General features: G+C 44.1%; 1 long non-coding RNA gene across 1 annotated transcript; it reads right to left on the bottom strand.

Moving 5' to 3' along the window:
- Nucleotides 1-11,639: 11,639 nt before the first annotated feature.
- Nucleotides 11,640-14,382, bottom strand: LOC110349933 (uncharacterized). Its single transcript, XR_015449344.1, has 3 exons — nucleotides 14,152-14,382; nucleotides 12,811-13,042; nucleotides 11,640-12,191 (listed from the first exon to the last, which is right to left on the bottom strand). It is a non-coding gene; the product is annotated as an uncharacterized LOC110349933 (long non-coding RNA).
- Nucleotides 14,383-23,168: the final 8,786 nt, after the last annotated feature.

Here is a 23,168-nt window from a genome sequence, read left to right as displayed (position 1 = left end):
GTGTGGGACTGGGGACTGGGGATTAAACCAGGGCTTTGCAGAGTTACATCCCCATCCTCCTTTTTTATTTTTATATTTTATTTTGAGACAGGTTCTTGCTAAGTTTCCTAGGCTGGGCTTGAACTTCTGATCCTCCTGTCTCAGCCTCCCAGAATGCTGGGATTACAAGCATGTGCCACCACATTCTGGCTCCATTGCCTTTTTCATTCTCCCATTTGTTCATCAAACATTTGCAAAACACTGAACCTGGGTCCTGACCTTGGGGTAAATGTCATCTCCAGAGGACCTTTCCCTATTTATTTTAGTTCTTAGGTGATACAAATCTCAGGAGGGCTTCTAGATGCCCCACCAAATCTCAGCACATACCCTTAGCAGCTTCAGAACAGTTCTGCATCTTTTTTTCCAAGTGAAATACTCCATTCCACATTCCTTGCCTAGGGGATCGTCACAGAGATGAAAGTCCTACCTCTTATATCTGGGCACTCGGGTTTTGGGTGTTTGGGGAGAAGAGACATAACTTGCTCAAGGTCCATTAAGAAGGACATTGCAAATCTGGTCTGTAACCTGGGTCTGTCTGTTTCCACAGAGAGCTGCTGACTGTCATAGCTTAGCAAAGTCCTCCTCTCCCCCAGAACAAACCCCTCCCCTTTTGATTTCCTGCCCCCTGACCTCTCTCTAATTTAGTGCTTCTGTTTATGGTTCAAGGTCATATGTTTTCATCTTCATTTTCTTAATGTAGATTTCACACTCCACATCTCCCAAGTTATAGATTGCTGGTCTTTGAACAGCAGGCTCCTGACACAGAGGGAAAAGCCAGCCTGTCGGGAGCTCCTGCTTCTGGGTGAGCTGGAACGGCTGGTCTCTGTTCAGTCATCTCCAAATTGCTCCTGAAGAGCTTATGCACATCCACCTCCCAGAAGCTGGATTTATTTGATCCGGACAGGGTCAATACTTTAGACACATTCCCAAGACAGGAAGGCACTGACAATAAGGAGAAGAGAGCACAGCTGGTGTGGAGTGGTGTGGTGGTGGGAAGCCTGGAGAAGCAGTGCACATAGGGAAAATGGGAGGAGTCTGGGGACAGGGACAGCTCCAGATTGGAACCTGGAGGGAGCCAGGGCACTTTCTGAATTCCCTGAGCAGAGTCACAATTTCCAAAGGACAGAGTCTATTGGGCAAATGGGCTGATTTCTGCACCCCAGTTTTAAGACCTCCCTCTGGCCATTATGCATCTTCCAGCCAGATGCAGACCATTGCTCTTACGTACACCTAGGTAACCTTAGCCCTTTGAAATCATGCCATTCCTGACAGGAAATCAATATGATTCTACCAGTGGATCTCATTTTTGGATTTATTTTGTGTATTTTGGGGGCTTCCATCTAAATCTTTATTCTGGATGCCTGCAATTCCTGGCCTTCCATTTGATTTCTTTGACTGGACTTGTGATCTGTTTATTCATTCATTAATTCATTCCACAAACCAACAGTTAGCGCCTACTTTGGGATCTGATGCCGGGTTAGGCTATGGCATAGCAAGCGATGAGTTTAGACATGGTCATGTGCAAAGCACTGAACAGCTGGTTTGAGGAATCATTGCCTGAAATGTGACAGCTTTGTGTTAAAAGAGCATGAAACCACCTATGTGTTGTGTTAGTTCAAGAACGCTATGGAAATGGAATCATACAGTACATGACCTTTTGAGATTGCTTTTTGCCCACAGCATAATTCCCTGGTTTTGAGATGATAAAGTATAAAATGAGAGCCCACTATGGGTTAAGTAGCTCTTAATCTACACCCTAGAAAGCAAAATCCTGGTTTCTAATGGTTGCTAATATCACAGTTCCTTCTGGCTGGGACCCGCACTTCTGTCCACTACCATGGCTCAAGACCAGTCTCTGTGTTAGGCAGTAGTTTTAAGGGAGGTGCAGTCCTTCCTGCTATCATTTGGATCTTAAACTTCTCCCAGGGGCCCATGTGATAAAGGCTCACTCCTCAGCTTGGCACTATTGGGAGGCAGTGGAATGTTCAGGACTGAGGCCTAGTGGGAAATCTTCAGGACACTAGGGGCCATGTCTTCAAAGCATATTGTGGGTCCCCAGTCTCTTCATCTTTTTCTCTTTTGCATCCTGGCCATGGGATGAGCAGCTTTGCTCTGCCATGCACTCCCACTATGGTGCGCTGCCCTTCCACTAGAAAAACCTAAAAGCAATTGGCCTGCTTGATCATAGACAGAAACTTCCAAACTCTGAGTGAAAATAAAACTTTCTCTTTTGCGGGGGGGGGGGGGGGTAACACCAGGGATCAAACTCCTCCGGTCCTTGTGCTTATGGGGCAAGAGGTGGAACCACTGAGCTAAATCCCCGGCCCAAATGTCTTTGATAAATTCTTTTCTTTTCTTTTTTTTTTTAGGTACCGGGGGATTGAACTCAAGTCCTTCAGCTTTTGAGGCAGGTGGCAGAAACAATGAGCTAAATCCCCAGCCCTCTCTTTACAAGTGAATTATCTCAGGTGTTTATGATTGTAATGAAAAGCTGACTAACACATCCACCCTCAGGGAGCTTGGAGTGAAGAATCATATCTGATGCACAGTGATTTCTGTGTACGCAGGCTCTGTTCCAAGACTGCACAACCCTGCTCTAGCTTGGGCAGCATCCTCTGGTGGGTGGGAGGGTACTGTGCTGAATGCAAGGAGGTGTCCCAAGCTTATCAAATGATGACGGGGAGTGAGGGGAGCCCGAGTGTTGTCCGGGTAGAGGGTACTTTTCTAGTCTACTCAAAGATAACTCCAGGCTAAGTTGGCTTTGTCCATGGCACATGGGAGGAGCTGGGCAGTCATGTGGAGGATGGGAAGAGTCTGGGACAGATGGACAGGCTGGTTTCAGATTGTCACCTGGGGAAGCCTGGGCATCCTCTAAACTCTCCTTCCTGGAGTCACCATTTTCCAAAAGACAGTCTGTGGGTCAAATGAGCCCATTTCTGGACCCTAATTTCAAGGTCTCCTTCTAGCCATCACCTGCCTCATTATTGGCCAAGAAAGAGAGGTTTTGACCCAAATAGGAGTTAGGGAAAAATGCATCTTGCCACTGTCCATGGGAATTTGGTAAATGCTTTAAAAAACAACTTCTTGTATCAAGCAAACAGTTCCCCAGTGCCACCTGCTAATGCCATCTTGTGTTTATGGACTGTGTTGGCTGAAGGTAGGTCACCATTGTACCAGTCAGAAGGATGTTCTTGGCTTTATTCTTCCCTTAGGGCAGTGGAGATCACCTCCAAACATTCCCTCCTAGAGACCATCTAGGAACCTGGGGCTCAGTGGGAGTGAGGGGCTGGCCTCTGCAGTCTTTCCAGTTGTGATGAACCAAGCTGGGTTTGTAGTCCATGGGCTCTCTCAGCTCTGCTACCTACTCTCCTCTCCACATTCCTTCCAGCCCCATCCTGGGGTTTGCAAATCTAACATATTCAGTTTGATGGGTGATGATGGTGCCTGGTATGATCTCTCTCTGTCCATTTGGAATTCCAGAAGATTTGGTGTGGCTCCCTTTCACCCTGTCTCAAGTGACAATTCAAAAAAGTCAAACAGAGTTTCAGAGAAGAGTCTACCAGTGACTAATGGCTGCTATTCACTCAACTCATTAATTAGCACAGTTGAGCCCAAGTGAGAGGAAGGAAACATGTGCCGATATTGGACATGGTGACAGTATTTTCCAAGCTCATCTTCTTCACTTAGGCTGATGCTTTACATTTGTTCTATGTTCAGCTGTAAGGAGAAAATAGAGTTTGAATGAATGCAAAAGTCTCTAATATGTAAAGATTTAGAGCTTCCTGGGGGAATAAAGAGAGGAAGGAGAGGGAATGTTAATTCAGGCAGAAGATCCCAATGGATGAAAGAACCAACATATAAACTCACTACATTTCTCTACAAGCTCTTTCCCTCCTGTCATGGGCTGAATTGTGCCCTCTCCTGAGTTCATAGGCTGAAGCACTAATAACCCCCAGTACTTCAGAATGAGACTGTAGCTGGAGATAGAACATGTGCATTGGTCTTCTTATAATCACTATGACAAATACCAGAGATAATCAGCTTATTAAAAAAAAGGTTTATTTTGGTTCATAAGTTTGGAGGTTGTAGTCCATGATCAATTGGCTCTATTGTTTTGGGCCTTGGAGAGTCAACACATCATGGTGGAAATGTATGGCAGAGCCACATGGCCACATGGCAGTCACCACATGGCCAGTGTGAAAGAAAGAGGAAGGACTAGGGTCCCACAGTCCCTTTCAAGGGCACATTTCCAATGCTCTAAGGACTCCATTGGGCCCCAACTCTTAAAGTTTCCACTATTTCCTAATAGTGCCAAGCTGGGGACCAAATCTTTAACTCATGGGCTTTTGGGAGACATTCAAGAGCCAAACTCTAGCAGCCCATAAAGAAGTAATTAAGTTAAAGCAAAAGTGTTGAGGTAGCCCTAATACACTCTGACTGGTATCCTTAGAAGAAGAGGAAAATTAGAGCCCACACACCCACACACATACAGAAGAAAGACACAGGGATAAGATGGCCAGCTACAAGCCAAGGACTTCAGAAGAAACTAGTCTTGCTCACACCTTGATCTTGGACTTCCAGCCTCCATAATTGTGAGGAATAAATTTTAGTTGTTTAAGTCACCTGAGTGTGTTATTTGCTATGGCAGCTTCAGCTGTCTAACACACCTTCCTAGAGCTTAGAACCTGTGATTTCCCTGGACATATAGTGGTCAGAACAAGTGGACACAACTTTGAAAATGAGCCTGGCTGAGAATGGGATACATTTAGGGAGCAGGAGGGACCAGCAGAGAGTAGAGCTGAGGTAGATCCTCAGTTTATAAGGATTTAAGGGTCATTCTTCCCTGGGTGAGCTCATTGCTCGTCAATGGCCCCAAGGGTAACAGGGAAGAATAAGAATCGTTTCCAGGGTATAATTCTGTTCTCAGTTAGGAAAACTGGTACCTTCTCTCTCCACCTCCTCCTGCTTCTCCTGTAAGTCAGATATTCCACCCACCATCAGAACCTTCTACAACTTGAGGCCTTATGGGCCAAATACACTAGTGCATGAGAATTGCCTCAGGATACTCTACCAAGCGTCCATCCAGGAGGGGCCCTCGGCCTCACTAAAACAGAACAGGGGAGGTGTCAGGCGGTATTCCCAGAGGAGATGGTGATATGGAGATTTGGAACATAGCTGACTCTGAGTGTGTGGTGACAGAGGTGGGGCTGGTAACTTTGAGTTGCTTCTTCCCCAAGGGCCAGTAAGTAGAGGTGTCTGAGGAGCAGAGGTCCCAGGGACCACTAGGCTGGGCTCCCCCTGAGGGAATACAGTTAGGTTGTTGGCTACCTCTGCTATCTCTTGACAGCCACAGCCTTCTTTGACTCCAAAGATTCACAAAGACACGAAGAGCCTTTGGAGTCTTAAGGAAAGCTTTCTAACTCTTTCCAGTTCTCATCCTAGAGGTTCTTGAGATTACACTTTGACGGCCTCTAGGCCTTGCCTGCTGGGTGCTAGCACGCTGTCCCTGCCCCAAGTGAGCAATGGGATTGTGCCACTTGATGGCTGAGTGAGTCTGTCATTGACAGGCCACTGTCGAGGCAAAGGAGATGGTATGATTATGGGAGTTCATTTTGATAAGTCTTAGTTGATTACTTATCTTTCTGCTTCAGGTTCCCTTGAGAACATTAAGAATACTTTTATCGTAAACATGCTGACAGGAGTCAATGAAAACAAGTGGGTACAATTATTTGCAAAGTTCCCAGCTTAGAAGAAACATTTGGTAATGATGATGGCAATGGTAACTGTAATATTGGTTTCTAGGCTTTTGTTAAAGAGCTCCAGGTGAGGCATTTATCATGTTTTGTTTGGCACTGGCCTGGGTGGAGGATTATCCTCTCTTCTTAGGCATTTTCATAGCCTAGGAACAATGTACACTTTGGCTCCCCGGGGCCCCAGCCTGATCTCATCAGCAGGACAGTTGTGGAGGATGTAGTCCATGATCCTGTCTCTTGTCTAATTTTTCTGTGGAGAGGCTGGACTGGGAGGTTAGGGAGGAGGAAGCAAGGACTCCCTTCCCCATGACTCTGATGATAATTGATAGAACATCTGGCGAGCGGCAGGTGCCTCCCCAGTCTGTCTTTTGCCTACTTGATAATAGATGATCTAATCTGTCTCTCCACAGCATTTCCTTCTCTGTGGAGGTGACAGAGATGGAGCGATCCCATCCTTCACCTGGAGGAAGCGTGGCTTCCTAGGGAGCTCACTCCACCTCACCCCAGGCTGAGGGTGGCATCCTGGGAGGTTCGATGTGTTGACTGCTTACAGGCATTGGTGGAGAGGCCTGGGAGCCTGGCTGGGCCATCTACTATGATAGGGTGCCTCTGGCCAAGTGATGGGAAGCCAGAAGCTTTTTCTCAGCTCCTGCAGAGCCTGACTCCCTCATCCCCACTCACCCCACTGACATTTCTTAGAGAAAATAAATTATTCACCTCTGCTTCCCTTCTCCTAAAATTGTATATTTTGAAATATTACAGGCATAAAAAAGCCATAGAAAATGTTTTCACAAACATGGGGTACCCTATATTCAGCTTAAGAAAGAAAACATGGCAAATACAATCTTAGCTCTTTCCTATCCACCCCCCCTCTCCCAGTGGGAACCTCAGTTCTAAGCTTTACCACATATATTATTTAATTTTATAATTTTTGTATATGTCTATATCCTTTATAATTTAAAAAAGAGAATGTCCTAATACTGTTGGTAGTCTCTGGCAGCTACATTTTTCCAATACTGTTTTGATAGTTCTCTACACTGTCACCATGAGTTCTAGAGTTCAAGTTCAGTTAATTGTCATCCAGTCTTTCATAGAGTGATGACCATCCACCCTTTATTTATCTATTTTCCTATTGCTAGTTATGCACTTAGTTTGTCTTATGGTCTAAATATGAAGTGTCCTCCAAAAGACTCATATATTGAGGGTTTGGTCCCCAGGGCAGCAAAATTCAGAGATAGGGCCTACAGCAGTGATAGGATCAGGAGGGTGCTAATCCCATCAATGTATTAACATACTGAATTCATTAACTGAATGGGTCCTTAAGAGGGAAACACAATTGGAGGTAGTAGACCACAGAGGGTGTGCCTTTGAGGGGAATATCTTGTCCCTGGTCCTGTCCTCTCTAGCTCTTTCCTTGTCACTCTGCTTCATGGTCACCCTGAGTCGAGCAGCTTTCTTCCACCATGCCCTCCCACCATGATGTTCCTGCCTTAGAGCCAGCTGACCATAGACTGAAACCATGTGCCAAAATAAACCACACCTCCCTTAAATTGTATTGTATATGACAGGTATTTTGTCTCAGCAATGGAAAGATGATAAATACAGCTTGTTTCCATTGTTTTCCATTTTAAGCACTATCACAACAAATATTCTTGCACATGTCTCCTTAGGCAAATATACAAAAAGTTCTCCAGCATATACAGGTGGGTGAGACATGTTGGGCCCTGGGACATGTGCAGCTTCAACCTTTCAGGACATCAACAACCTGCTTCTCTGAATGACTTTACTAACTTAGACTTGAACCAGGAAGGTAAGGATGTACCCATTGCTCCAGTATCTAACCAGCACAGATTTGACAAGCTCCTAATATATTTTCCCTCTGATCTCCTTGGAAATGAGGTGTCTATTATGATTGACATGGCATTTCAGAGAGATTTAAAATTACACACACACACACACACACACACACACACACACATTTTATACTTGCATTAATTGATGGAAGGCCCTTCTGCCTGAATGACATCCAGAGCAACAAGATTTGGCAAAGGTCTGGCTGGGATGGAGAAAAGTGTATACCACAGCCAGACACAATCTGGATTTGACACCTACCACATGTGGTCTTACAATTTTGAGTAGGTGGCTTTGCCCCTCTGATCTTCCATTTTGCTCATCAATACAATGGAAATAATAGCTACCATTATCACACATGGTGGCTGGAAAATTAAGAAATGTGTGTAGAGCACTTAGCTCAGTGACCTGCACCCTGCACACTTGACAGCTGTGAGTCCCTCCTTTCCTCATTTTCTCTCCTTTCCCTCACTTTCTTCCATGCTAATCTAATGGGAAGGTACTTGTGTTACCTTCAAACATGCACAGGAAATAACAAGGCCACCAACCTTCCATGGAAAGGACAGCCTTGGGAGGCCCCTGCTTCAATGCATAGTAAACAGTGCTTTGCATTATTATTTTGTTTGCATTAATATGTATCTTTATGTAGGTATAGGATACCTGTTTCTGTGGTAATTAGACCTGCTGCATGATTTGGGTTCATTTTCCCAAAAAACTTCCTTCTCAGAGCAGCCAGAGCAAACCTCAGCCAGCTGAGTTGAGTACAGAATCAAAAATTGCCAGGGTGGAATCCCAGAGATCCAGGTTTGCCTAGTAAACAGCAGACTGAGGACGGTTCACAGGAAAGGGGCTGTCTACAAATGAATGACTTATATCTGCACAACACCATTGTGGGTTCTGCCTGGGAGTAACAGTGTAAGGAAGAAGTGGTGCCTGGCTGCAGACCTTTGCTGAGTGCTGTTTGCATTTCATCAGTGTGCATGAATTCTGCCCTTTTCTTCCATTTTCAGCTGGGAAGCCACAGCTCACCATGTCCTTCCCTGTGTTATAACACTTCTGACCACAGCAGACAACTTTCAGGAAACAACAAATTAACTTTCAGAATTAAAGTGTATAAGAGCACAATTGATTAATTTAATGTTTTTATCTTAATTGTACATTACCCCCCATTAGTCTTTAGCTCTAACACACACACACACACACACACACACACACACACACACAAGCATGCACACATACCAATTAATCCAGAGAATTTCCATTGGATGCCCTTTGGGTTAGGCTTTGCCAAATGGACCAAAGAGAGTTGGTTCTAGGCTCTCATGATTTAATGAGGAGATAGACTTTAATTAGGTAATCTCACAAGTAAAAACTGCAATTGCAAATTGTAATATATGTCATGAAGAAGAGAGGGAGGTGTGCTCAATGGAAATAAGAGAGTGGACATACTTTGGAGAAGATGGTGGCCTTTAGAGAAGATGGGAAGTTATGTTTAGTTTGACCCTGGAAAGATGAGAAATTATCCAGTGAAGAGAGGAAGAGAGGAGCCTCCAGGCTGAGGGAGGGTTGGGGGTAGTTGAGCCAAGATCCTAAAATGGGAAACACCAGACTTATGGAGGAGGCAGTAAAAGGTCTATGTTCTTGGGCTGTAATAAGTGCAAGAAACCTGGGAGGGTGTGCAGGGATAGGTCATGAGGGACCTGGTACTGATTTCCTAGGTTATTTCTCATTGCCCAGTGTATTGGACAGTTTTATGGTACTGTATCAAAATACCTGAGACTGAATATAAAGAAGTTTGTTGAACTTTTGGAGGTGCAAAGTCCAAACAGCATGGTACTAGCTCTGGTGAGTCACCTGTGCCACCCACCAACCCCATGCATCACCTTATGGCAGACGGCACTGGGGCAGATGCATTTGAGAGAGAAAGAGGTCACATGGTAAGACAGGAAGTTAGAGTGTGGGCAGAGGTGTTTTTTAATAACAACTTTCTCAATAGAATGAACTCAGTGCCCACGAAACCTTAATCCCTGTGGAGAGCAGGCCCCAGGTGACATAAATAGCCCCCACCAGGCCCCACCTCTGAAAAGTCCCATGTCTTTCTCGTTGACAACCTGGGGACCAAGCTGCCAATACGGGAGCCCTTGGGGGCCAAGCCACTCCCAAACCACAGGATCCAGTTCTCAAGTCTGCGGTCACTCATTTTTCGATCACCACCGGGTCTCTGCCTGAGCTCTTCTTTCCACTGGAAATGTGTTCTCTACCACAACTTTTCTTACCTGGGAAAATCCCCTGCATCCTTCCAAGGTCCCCCTCAAGGGAAAATGATCTCTCCCAATACCTGGGGCAGTGAGATGCTCCTCATCGGAGCTGCTCGCCAGCCCCTGCTCTGGTCTCCACGTCCGATCAGCTTGTGCTTCACATGTGAAGGTGAGAATCGTGAGAGTGAGGCCAGGTCCCACTTGTCCCTTCCCTGTCTAGTGTCCACCCTTGGGAGGTCAGCATGCTCTAACTACCTTCTCCATGAAGGAGTCCAGTGAATACCTGAAGCCCCTTCCTGGATTCCTCATCCAAGGCCTTAGTCCCTGTGGCTGAGGCTGCTTTCCTCCACAATATCCCTTCTCCCCTTTTCATTACCAATAATATTATTTTCTGGCAATTAGTCTAGCTAAAGCATTGTATTTCTCAGCAAGCATGACCAATGTGACACGAGTAGAAGTTATTGGTTGCAGCTTCCTTGACAGCTCCTTAAAATTGGCTTATTCACCTCAGTAACATCATTTAAGCTTTTGTTCCTTTGACTAACCTGGAATGTAGATTCAATAGCTGGAGCCTTAGCAATCTTTTTGGACTTTGAGGCCACTTGGGGTAGAAGCTAGTCAAATATTGGTGGAAAACAAATATAGTAGCTGGGTTTCTGAAAACCATGGAGCACTGTACCAGCCTTGAGCAGCCCCCCCTTGGGAATTCCTATCTAGCTTAAGCCTTTCCTCATACATTTAACCAAACCCAGTGCTACTGCACAGCCTCAGTAGTCTCTCTGTTTTCTAATGTTGGCATTTATTTGCTATTCTTCTGTAAACAAAAGCTTACTGTGCTCTCAGTGTCATCATTTTGAGACTAGTTTCATTCATTCATTCACTCACTCATTCATTCATAAATAATAGCATAAATGTACACTGGGCACAGAATTTAGTCCAGAGGATCAGAAATAAGCAGAAGATTCTCTTCCCCTGCCCCAGGAACTCAGGTGTTAATGAGAGAAGGAGCTTTCTAAGCAGATAGTGTAACTCATTCCAAGTCCTGAGGCAGGAGAGATCATAGAACATCTGAACAACTAGAAGAAGAGTATAAGAACAAGATGAAGATGATGTTATACTTTCTTCTGAAGCATCAGGAAATCACTGAAAGTTTTAAGTTGTAAGCTGGCTGGAATTAACTTCTTAGTGACATTTGGCTTTCAGAAGATCCGTGCTTGAACTCAGCAAAGGGAAAAATGTCGAATGGTGGAATTTATTGTTCTGCTAGCAAAGGCATTTAGAAGGCAGTGTGACCCAGGAGTACCCTTGAAAACATACCTTAGATAATGTAAATGCCAACATTGCCAACATAAGGAGAATTACCACAACTGCCTGCATGTGGGTAATTTCTTACTGCTTTTGTCATAATAACTTTCCTTCTTTTTAGTGAACTGGGAGAAATAGTATCTCTCTCGCTTCCACTGTTGTGTCACCTTCCTGGCTTGGGCTCTAGTTCGCTTGAGATTGTCATCAACTTTTTCTGCAAGCTGTTTTGGACTTCAGAGAAATTAACCCTGAATGACATGAGCCCATGACACTCGCAGGTGGTGCTGCCTGGCAAGGGCTGGGTTTGCCGAGGCTATGAGTACAGTTTAAAGTGCCCCAGGAAGCTTTCCAAATGCTCCCAGAAGAGCCCTGGAAATTCAGGAGCAGTATAACAGTAAACGTTTAAAGAAAAAAAAGATAATGTCCACTGATGGCCAGGATATGACATGCCAGGCTCTGGCTGATGTGTGCTCTCTCATTTCATCTCCAAGCAATTTCAGGTGGTGGTATAGTTATCTTTATTTTTTTTTTGATAAAGAAACAGGTTCAGAGAGGTTAGGCCATTTGTCAAAGTTTACAGCTAAAAAGTAGTGACATAACAGTTGGACCCTGAGGCAACATGACTATGACAATTTCCATGTCACTTGGGGACTCTGCATTCTTGAAAGGTCCTTTTTGGGTGGAGCAGGGCCATTGACAGGAGTCCCTGGTGCATTAGTATCCCAAGTTTCCTGTGACGAATTTCCCTATACAGTAAAACCTTGGATTGTGAGTAACATGTTCTATGAGTGTTCTGCAAGCTGTGCAAACATTTCTAATAAATTTTAACTTGATAAACAAACAAAATCTTACAATATGCGTGGTATGTGATGCCGGCTGTCATGTGATCACAGCTGAGCCAATGATTCTTCCTCTCTGTCTTTTACTTCGGGATTGTAGGTGATTGTCTTCCAACAACAAGAGGTTGTAGAGGAGGAGATCTCATCTGCCAAGGAGGAAGAGCAAAAGGCAGAGGAATCCTTCACTTCAAATCAGATTAGAAGGTTGTGTAAAATGTGGGAAACAGTGTAAAATTTTGTAGAAAAGCACCACTGGAATAAGGCTGTAGCAGTGCAAGCAATGAATGTTTAACAACAATGCGACATCACATTTCCATAAAATCCTCAAAAGGAGGCAAAAGGAAGTGTTATTGGATAGGTTCCTTGTTAAAGAAAGTTCCATTGAGCCAATAGATAGCAGGGATTCGTTTAGTAATACTGAAAGTCATCCCATACAATAACCTTCTTCTTTCTTGTCTCCCTCACACCAGCCATGAAAATTTTCCAAGGTAAGTGCAGGTTCATTTATTTTTCATTTTCTTTATTATTTTTGTGTTATAGCATTATAATCCTTTTTATGAATTTTTTGGGTTGTGGGACAAATTATCTGAGTTTGGATTATTTCTCATTGGTCAACTTGCTTTGAGAGACAAGTGCTTTGGTTTATAAGCATGTCTCCAGAATGAATTACGTTCACACACCAAGGTTTTACTGTATTTGGTTGCTTAAAACAATAGAAATTTATTCTTCTACAGTCTAGAAGTTGCAAAATCAAGGTATGCATACTAGTAAGAAGTTGTCCCTTATCTCTCCCAGTTTTCTTTTCCTTTTTCTTGGTACCAGGAATCGAACTCAGGTCCTTGCCACTTGTGCAGCAGGTGGCGAATCTCTCCCAGTTTTGTGTGGCTGCTGGCATTCTTGGGCTTGTGTCCATCTCTGTCTTGTCCTCTCTGATCCACGTTGAGCCTCCCCCTGCCTCTCTCCTGGAAGACTACTTGGGACTGTGTTTAGGGTCCACCTAAATAACCCAGGATAAGATCCTTAGACAAATCTACAAAGATCCTCTTGCCAAATTTATGGGGTGCCTGGATTCCGGCTGACTCTTTGGGAGCAATTGTCCAACCTGCTGCTTCTGATCAGTGCTCAGCTGCCTGAGGGAGTTTCCTTGACTCAACATCTACCCAAGCAGTCAGCACCTGTAAGGGGCTCATCCTCTCCCCCTCATTTTTGCTTGGGCTCAACCCAAGCCCAGTTGGGTCAAGCCTGGATGCACATTTCTCCCCAACGTGACATAATGTTTGTCTGAAGGTAATTCTGCCTCTAAATTATTTGCAAATGTTCCTCACATTTTCCCCTCTCTCTTTAGGATTCGGAGCCAATTTGTAATAAGCAAGAGCAGTTTGACCCAGATTAAAAGATACAATTAGTCTGTCTGCTTGGTAAACTTAAAAAAGTACTACTTACAACAAGTTATTGTTTTTCGGACAAAGGGAGATGTCCTGGCAGAACAATACCCACCCCCTAACACTGATAAGAGCCTTGTAATTTACTCAAAACACTCAAATGATAGAGCAGCCCCTTGGAGCCTGCTCTGGTGGGAAGAAGTGACCGTAGAAGAGGGGTGGACTCCATTGCTGCACAGCAGAGGAGAGATGCCTTGCCAGGCTAGGATCCTGCCTCCACCTGTCCTTGGTGGTGATAAAGATTGCTTCCTGGAAATGGATGCCCACAATGACTGCCAAGAGTGTGGGGCCACCCTGAATTGTAGACAAAATGCCTCCTGACTAGGTGGGTCCTGCCCTAGCCTTGAAAAGGATGATTTTGAACAAGAGGGCCAACAGTAGGTTCCTGGGTCATATCTGTCCCACAGGTTCTGGGCTGAATCTGAAACCATCATCTCTGGCACACTGGCCAAGCTGAGTGGCTGGGTACCAATGGGTGTCACTCCTCCTTGGCCTGACCATTCTTGTATAAGCCCTGACCCAGGCTTTACCCATAAGGTGTGGTGCTATGGGAGCTGCCACCCAAGCAGATGTATCTTAAAGCCTTGCTCTGGTCAGGCTCTGGTATTTCTGGACATGGATCATCTTGTGTCTCAGTCCATACTCTGTTGCTATAACACAATACCTGATAACTTATAAAGAGATTTCCTTGGCTCATGATTCTTATGGCTGGAGGATCCAATGACATGGCAATAGTATCTTGGTGAGGGGCCCCTGGCTGGGCCATAACTGAAGGGAGAAAGGGAATGAGCTTCATGCAGAACCAGGAAAGAAGGCAGGGAGGGGCCGAGTTCACTCTCTTAACCTGACCCACTGCTAGGAGACAGCACTTATCCATTCATGAGGGCAGAGCTTTGTGACCTACTTACCTCTTAAAGATTCCACCCTCAACACTGTCACTCTGGGCACTGAGCCTGTAGCACATGAACTTCAGGGGACAGTTGTATCCCAGTTGAGTTTCGCAACCATGATGTGGGGTAAGAACTCTTGTTATACTCATGTTATAGTTGATGAAAGTGGGGTTTTGTGGTTGAACTGTGTCCCCCTGAACTTCACACACTGAAGTCCTAGCCCCCAGTACACTACAATGTGACCTTAGTTGCAAGTAGTTCTGCCCAGAGGTAATCAAGTTAAAACAAGATTGTTGTGAGTGGACAGGGATGGCGCTAATCCAGTATGACTGGTGTCCTTTATAAGGGGCAATTTGGGGGCAGAGACACATGCAGAGACAATGCAGATGAAAATGAAGGGAGGAGGATGCTTTTACAAGTCAAAGAGATGCCAAAGCCAGCCAGCAAACTGCTGGGAGCTGGGAGAGAGGCTGGGACAGACTCTCCCTCTCAGCCCTCAGACTAAACCAGCCCTGCTGACACCAGTCTCAGACTTGTCACCTCCTGCATTGCGAGGCTAGACATTTCTGATTTTCCAGCCACTCAGTTTGCAGTAGAGTCAGCTTTCCATATCCATGTATTCCAAATCTGTGGATTCAACCGGCCATAGAATGAAAATATTTGGGGGAACATGCATCTATATTGAACATGTATAGACTTTGTTTTTCTTGCTGTTATTCCCTAAAATACAACAACTGTTTATACAGCATTAAGTATTATAAGTAATCTAAGGATGATCTAAAGTATACAAAAGGATATATGTAGTTGCATCCAAGTAATATACTGTTTTATACAAGGGAGCATCTACTGATTTTGTTGTCCAAAGGTGTTCTTAGAACCAAGGGTTGATTGTGCATGGGTGTGAAGCCCTATCAAGCTAATAATATATGGAAACTAATACAGAGGGAACTTCCCAGAACAGTCATGTTGTTAATTGGCTGGCCTACAGTTTTCCCAATGCTCTATTAATCTGTCTTCCTCTGTGTAGACTGGAGAAGCAAAATGACTGTTTTCAGTTTCTCATGATCTGGCCAATGTGATCTAAGTCTGTGGGGTGTTTCTGGGAAGAATTTGCTCTCTGTAAAAGACAGGTGTCTCCTTCATCCTCTATCCTCCAGTTCATCACTTTCCGAGCTGACAAGTGCAGTGCCCAGCACAACAGTGAGCGAGATGCCCAAAAGGTCTTTGAGCTTCTGGTGCTTTTGTGGCTGAGCCACTACAGCCAGATTTCTTGAGATGAAGGAGGAGGAGGCTTTGATTTGTTTAAGTCACAGATTGCCCAGCACATTCCAGATGCTCCAGGTTACCAGGTACCCAGCACGTGAGCTACAGAGCTCTGATCAGACCCAGTGCACTATAGCTGCAGTGCCTACTGCATGAGACCTTTGTCTATGGACAGTTGGGTCACACATCCTAGACCCCAGTGGTTTCATTTCTGTTTCCCCACAGCATTCAGGGAAGAGGCAGGGAAGCAGCAGCTGCCAGCCTCAGGAACACAGGAGGGATAGAAACTTCAAGAACACAGCACACGGGAGCAGAGAGGAGCAAAGAGGGCTACAAGACACCTCACAGAGCTCCATTCATCCTCATCCAACTTGGCCCTCAGGCTCAGGAGTGAGCTGCACACACTTCTAACTCCTTTGAGGTTAAGGGGGAGGTGGTAACCAGCTGCAGGGCAGGCACCAGAGCTTTCTGGGAGGAGGAACATATTCTCCTGGGGGTTATCACAAGAGAGTGACATTCAGTGGGCCTAGATTCAATCTAAGTTAGACCTTTTTCTTACTTCAGTTTCAACTCCCCTTTTCCTGTTTGCTTATATATTTTCTATATCTTTCCTCAACACCAAACACAGTGTCTTTCATACATTAAGTGCTCAGCAAGTAACTGCATAAAACTTCCAAAAATGGGGAGGCTGCCTGATTCACAATTATCCTGACTTCTGTTCTTCCTATAATAGATGCTGCCTTTCTAGGCAGGAAGAGAGGGCACAATTTTGGCTGGGTCATTCAGCCAGATTTCATCCAGAGACCATGGTGATTGGTCCAAAGAATGACATGTGATTCCAGCTAGACCAACAGGAAGGCTTTCTTGGGATTTAAACAAAACTAGAATCAGGAAGGATTTATTCTCTTCTCTCCTCATGAGGTTCTAAGAATGTGAGGTCACAGCTGCTAGAATTCATGACACATGGACTATAAAGAAAAGCTTTGAAAGTATGATGTGCTTCAATATAAGCTGTCTATGAGCCACTCCCCACAAACCACTCAGATAACCTGGAATTGTAACAGTGATCCTAATAGTACAGACAATCTCCAGCTTTCATTTATGATTTTTCAACTTTACGGTGGTGTGAAAGCAATACTCATTCAGTAGAAATCAAACTTCAAATTTACAAATTTGATCCTTTCTGTACTAGTGGTATGTGGTACAGTGCTCCCTCAAGATGTTGAGCAGTGGCTGTGAGCCTCAGCTCCCAGGCAGCCCTGTGATGAGGACAGGAAACAACAGGTGTGTCAGGTGTACCAAGGCATGCTAAGCTAGAATGTTCATGTATTAAATACACTTTCAACTTAAGATATTTTTAGCTTATGATGGTTTTACAGGAGGCAAAACCATTGTAAGTCAGGGAATACCTGTAGTTACTACTAATTAGACATTTAGATGAGTCAGCCAATGTTCATGATGCTGTCATTCCTGAGCTAAAATTGGCTCCTCCCATCTCTGTCCTCTTAGGACACCATACTTGCCCCTATTTCATGGCGGTTACCATTTCCTGTGTTGACTTGTTCATGCTCCATAATTGGCTAATTACTTTACCTATGGCCCCAGAGCAGGTTATAGAAAACAACATGGTTTCATCTTAGACTCAAGTACCATGTACATGACTGCTATGTTCCTCACTTGCCTAAGCTTACATTGAACCAGTCTGAAACAAACACCCTGAAATAGTGCAGGAGATAAAGCCAGAAATATTTATTTCTTGTTCAGACTTCACTACTATCCTGAGGGTCCTTGGACTCTGCTACATGTCACCTGCATCACAGGACCCTGGCTGATAAAGCAACATTTTGTGGCAAAAGGGAAAAAGCAGGACACTCACCCTCCAGTGTTTTACCTCGAAGTGACTGATGGCCCCATGCTCACTTTTCATTGGCTGAAACAAGTTACGTGGCCCTGCATGTGCTCAGCAGATGAGAAAGGGTAATCCGTTCAAGGGAGATATTCTGAATCTTCCTGTGTAATAACCTGTCTACTGTGTTTTCTTCCTTCCACAGTTGGGCTGCGTCTTGCTGCCCCTCTAACTTGCATAGGAGCCAGCCAGGTGCTTTGTGTTTAATACATCCTCAGGATGTACAAGGATGGCTTGTATTCTTTTCTTCCTACCATTGATCACAATTACAAAATATTCTCAGGACATTGTCTGTTTAATGTCTCTTTTACCCACTGGACTATAAATGGCTTTGGGGAAGGTCAATGCCTGTCTGATGTTAAAGTACTTTAACTGAATTTAAATGAAGTACTGTTTAATTGCTGTAACCTTGCACTTAGATCAGTTCCTGATCCATACACTACCAGTGAGTTTGTTCATGAATAAAAGAAAAGAATCCATGAAGGAGTTTACACCTATTTTATTCTTTTAGTAGTCCAGCTCTTGGTATGTGCCAGGTTCTGTTTGAGGGCCAGGGATGGAAGAGTGGATTGCACCCTATTGTCTGACCATTGTTTTTTTTTTTGAGCCAATCATTTGAGAAGAACTTTGTCCAATCTACCTACCATGAAACCAAATTAAATTTCCAATAATGAGCTGCTTATGACCAGCAAGAATGGTGACTTCAAATGGTTCGCCTAAATCTGAAACAGATGAGAGACCTATATGAACCTGGCAGCCCACCTATTTAGTGTTTCTCCATCAATGCAGCACTCTTCAATTTATTTTCACAGACTTGTAGTGTGAATATCTCTGATTGCAATGATTTTCAAGTTCTAACTGAGCTCCAATACAGGACTCCCAGGCACTATAACCCTAGAAACAGCTGAAGGCATTGCCCCTTCCCAAAAGCTGACTATGGCACCTGATGTGTCTGGGACCCTCAAGGGGGTCCCTAGCCTCCAGGACCTACATACAGTGCTGTATGCAGTGTCTTCTCCATGGCCTTTTCCCCATGACATTGATTCTTGGGCTAACTAGGTGAGAAATTGCAGCAGGCTTTCTTTCCATGGCTATTCCATGCATCTCTGTCAATGCTGGTTTACATTCTGGGATTGAACTAATTTGTTTCCTGGTTGCTCCTGGCTGCAGGCTTCAGACAGCTCTGCTTTGCTGCCCTGTGTCTGCAACTTGGCTCCCCCTCCCTGCTTCCCCCCATTCCCAGCTAACCACATCTGAAGGCAAGAAGGATTAGTGGGCTCAGTGTGATATGATTCCAGCTTTTGTAGCCTGGCTACTCCTGCTACACTTGAGGGGTGGGGGTGGGGAGATGGAAGGCTCTGCTGCTGCATGAAAGAAAGAGGAGGGGGAGACTGAGCCTTCCATGACCACCTTAGATGCCACCCAACTGGAAGCATACCTATTCTGACAGTGAGCAAGTGAGGGAAATCATGATGATGATGATGATGATGATGATGATGATGATGATGAACTTATATTTACTGAAGATTAAGCTTGGCCTGCACTAATCTCTATTCTTGCATATCACACCATCTTTTCCATAACCCTCTCAAAGATGAGATGTTATTATCATGTTCATTTTATAGCTGGAGAAACCAGCACCCAGGAGGTGAAATAATGCACAGAAAATCACCCAGTAGAACTCAGGCTTCAACATTTGATGAGTCTGATTTGAGAATGATGTCCTTACCATTGCTCCATGTAGCCTCCTCGCATCTTGATGCTTACAGGACTCTACTGAAAAGTAAATGCCTTCCAAAGTGCAATCAGCACTCATAACCTGGAAATAATGGGGATGAGTTCTAGAAACTAGAGCTGGGATCAGAGATGGCATTGGAGACACTTGTAGTCCTCCATATGTCCCCAGATGGCATGTTTTAATTTTAAGTGACAAACTAGGAAGGCACTTCCCCAAATGCCTGGCTGTTGGTGGAAAAGAGGACAAGTTTTCGTGCTGACATTCTTCTCTTCAATAGGGTAAGTAATTTCAGCTGTAAGAGTATTTATTTTTAACACCCCATGGGACTTCCTACGAACTATTTTCATGTTGAAGATAAAAAAGTTTAACCTATAACTATTTTTATTTTTTTCAGAATGGACTTGAAAAACATCTGGTTAATATTTTCCAAAGCTGAATCTATGCATACTCTACGAGCTACCAGTCCCACTCCTGAGTAAATACTGCATAGAAATGAACACACATGTCCATCAAAGATGGGCCTTCAGAGCAGAGCTTATAGCCCCAAACCAGAAATGATGCAAAGGTCTAAAGTCTGAGTATGAGAATTAAATTATAGTCAAACCTCAAAGTGAACTACTACACAACAGTGAATGAACAGACCTCAGTCACCCCAGGGATACAGAAAAATCTCACACCCATCATGTTAAAGAGCAGAATTCGTTTATAGAGAAATTCATTCTATATGAGTCAATGAAGACAGGGTTCCAATACAGGCACAACTCATGTCTGGTGTTAGAGCTCAGGTATCTTCAGATCTGCTCTGTTTTCTGTGCCAAGAGGCAGAATTGTGTGAACCATATCAGTAAGGCCACTTGCTTTCTTATTTCCAGGTGATTTGGTCAATTAGAAGCTGGTAGGACATGATACGATTCCTAAAATTCTCCAAATCAACAGCAGACTAGAGCCAGATGTGACCCTCTGCCCAAATCAGAGGACTTTTGAATGGCCTAGACATTCCACAACCTGACTCAATCTTAGCCAGATTGTAAGACACAGAGGGATCTTACTTATATTTATGTTGCAGTTTAACAACTAATTGATCTATCTGCATAATGAAAAATGTCCAAGAATACTTGGGATACTGTCTCTTCAGGTTTATGTATGTTTTTCAGAAACAGAAAAAATAAAGTGTAGATATAAAGGGAATGGCTACAATATTTATGGGAAGGGTGTAGTACTGCTGTCCTACTCTGATCTTCTTTTAGCTGGTATCAGGCCATTGTCTTGCTTTGGACAGAGCTTTCTGAACAACAGTTATGTGCTCATGAGTAACACCATTGTTAGTAATAGTTCATTCCTATTCTCCTACTAATAACTAGGATAATAGCAGACCTCAAGCATAATGCTTTAGGAATATCACTAGAGGGAATTTCTATGGAAAGAGCTTTGGCCACCTCCATCTTGCTGATAATTGACTCATGCCTGGCACTTACATTTTAAAGTCATTTCATGGGCACGGCTATATTTCTCCAGGTGTTTACTGCATTGTCTGACTCAGAAGAAATTGGAGCAGTGGAAGCAGCTACTTGGAAGGATGGAGAAGATTTTTGTTTTCTTTTAGCCCTAGTCAGCGTCAGTACCTCTTTTAGAGTTTTCTTTTAACAAATGACCCAGTGGAGTTGACATTGGTAGAATCTCGGCCAACATAGAAACTGAGCTTCAGAGTGGTTATGCAACATTCCTAAAGTTATGGAATAACATTGCCTAAAAGCAATGGAACCAGCCAACCATGGACCGAAATTTTTGAAATAGAACCAAAATAACTCATGCATTTTTAAGTTGTTTTTTTCAGGTATTTTGTCACAGTGATGGAAAACTGATTACCACATTATATCAGAGTTCACTAGAAAAACAAATTACACACATATATAAAGGATTTACTAAGTAGGCTTACAGTGACTGACTGCAGAATCAGGGGTGGAAGAATGCAAAAATGCAAAATGGTCATTTGCATTGAAGAGTTGAGGATTCATTTGAAAGTCAAAAGCCTGGAGCTCACTGCAGAGTCCTGTGCAAGACTGTGTTGAAAACCTGAAGAGCCTGTGTTGGAATGCTGAGGAGTTTGAGCTGGAAGCCTGAAGTACCTGGAGAGGAATGTCCAAACCGTGAAGACTGCAGCTCCCCTGAAGAAGCAAAAGGGAGGACTTCCTCCTTCTTTCCCTTGTTATTCCATCCAGTCTGCAGGCCTATTGGTCAGTGTCACACACATTCAGGGTGGGTCTTCCCTCCTCCATTTGCAGCTTACTTGTCAGTCATCTATAGACACACCTGAAACTGTGCTTCACTAATCCCCTTGTAGGCATTTCTTAATCCATTCAAGTTAACATCACAATTAACTATCACACACACCTGAGGTCATCCAAATTAATCCAGGACTGAACACAGATTCAGCTAGCATCAAGGCCCCTGGAAACCTTTGCCACCATGTAACTTTAGTGCTAGCAGCTGATGGCAACAGAAGGAGTTCCTACACATGCTTTGTGATTGAAGTAAGGACAAACAATTGCCCTATAGCATAGGAAATTCAATAGTGTTAATCAAGTTTTCATTACTATAATTAAATACCTGAGATGATAACTTATTAAGAGAAAAGTTTCACAATTCAGGAAGTTCCAGTCCATGATCAGTTGGTGGATGGTTTTGGGACTGTGGCAAGGGCACACATCATGGCAGAAGTACGTGGCAGAGCAAAGGTGCTGAGCTTGTAGCCAGGAAGCAAAGGAGATGATGAGAAAAGGGTAGACAGCACAATTCCCTTCAAGGGCATGCCCCCAGTGACTTGAAGTCCTCCCACTAGGCTCCATCTCTCTCTCTCTCTCTCTCTCTCTCTCTCTCTCTCTCTCTCTCTCTCTCTTTTTTCATACTGGGGATTGAACTCGGGAATTTGGGCTTGCAAGGCAGGTGGTGGAACCACTGAGCTAAATTCCCGGCCCTAGGCTCCATTTCTTAAAGGTACAACTCAGTATCTCCAAGTAGCATCACCCTGAGGACCAATCCTTTCTCACATGCACATTTGAGCAATGTATAACCCAGAGGTTACTAGAGTAGCAGATTTAATAAATATATGTGCACACATAGGTTTACAATGCCCTGGTGCTGGGTCACGTGTGGAAAAATCCAAAAGGGCTGCCTACATGCTGGAGTGTTGAGCAATCCAAGTCAAAGGTGGAAGACCTGGCGCTCATTGCAGAGTCCTATTGATAACCAAAGGATGTGCATTGGAAAGTTGAGGAGTCTGAGATGGGAGGCTGAATACAGACTTGCCAAGGCTATAGTGAAGATTGGAGCTCCTCTGAAGAAACCAAAGTAAGACTTCTTTCTTTTGTCCCCTTTTCATTCCACTCAGGTTGCAGTCCTATAGGTTGGTGCCACTCACACCCAGGGTAAGTCTTCTGTCTTCAATAAATCCATTCAGCCACACTCAGCACTACACTAATCCAATCAGTTGGGCATTTCTTACTCAAGTTGATACAACAGCTAACTGTCACAAGGGACATTCAAACCATAGCAGTTAGCTTTCTCCAACTTTGACTGAAAACTTTGTAACATCTCAGTAGGATATGGCTTATGTTTGTACCTTCTGACTCACACCAGGATTTATACACTCAGTCCCTTCCTAACCACTCTACATCTCTGTTCTTCAGGCTTTAGGACTAAAACTAAATTACACTATTGATTATCCTTAGTCTATAGCTTATAGGCATAAGGTTGGGGAAGTTCTTGACCTCCATAATTATATGAGTCAATCTCTATTAAAAATCTTGTTATGGTCTGGGGATTTAGTTCAGTGGTTCCACCGCCTGCCTTGCAAGCACAAGGTCCCGAATCCCAAGTTCGATCCC

Source organism: Heterocephalus glaber, unplaced genomic scaffold (assembly GCF_053883595.1).
Source record: "Heterocephalus glaber isolate CG9 unplaced genomic scaffold, H.glaber_assembly_v1.0 deba00000071, whole genome shotgun sequence".
NCBI classification, from domain to species: Eukaryota; Metazoa; Chordata; class Mammalia; order Rodentia; family Bathyergidae; genus Heterocephalus; species Heterocephalus glaber.
This window is presented reverse-complemented; position numbering and strand designations above follow the sequence as displayed.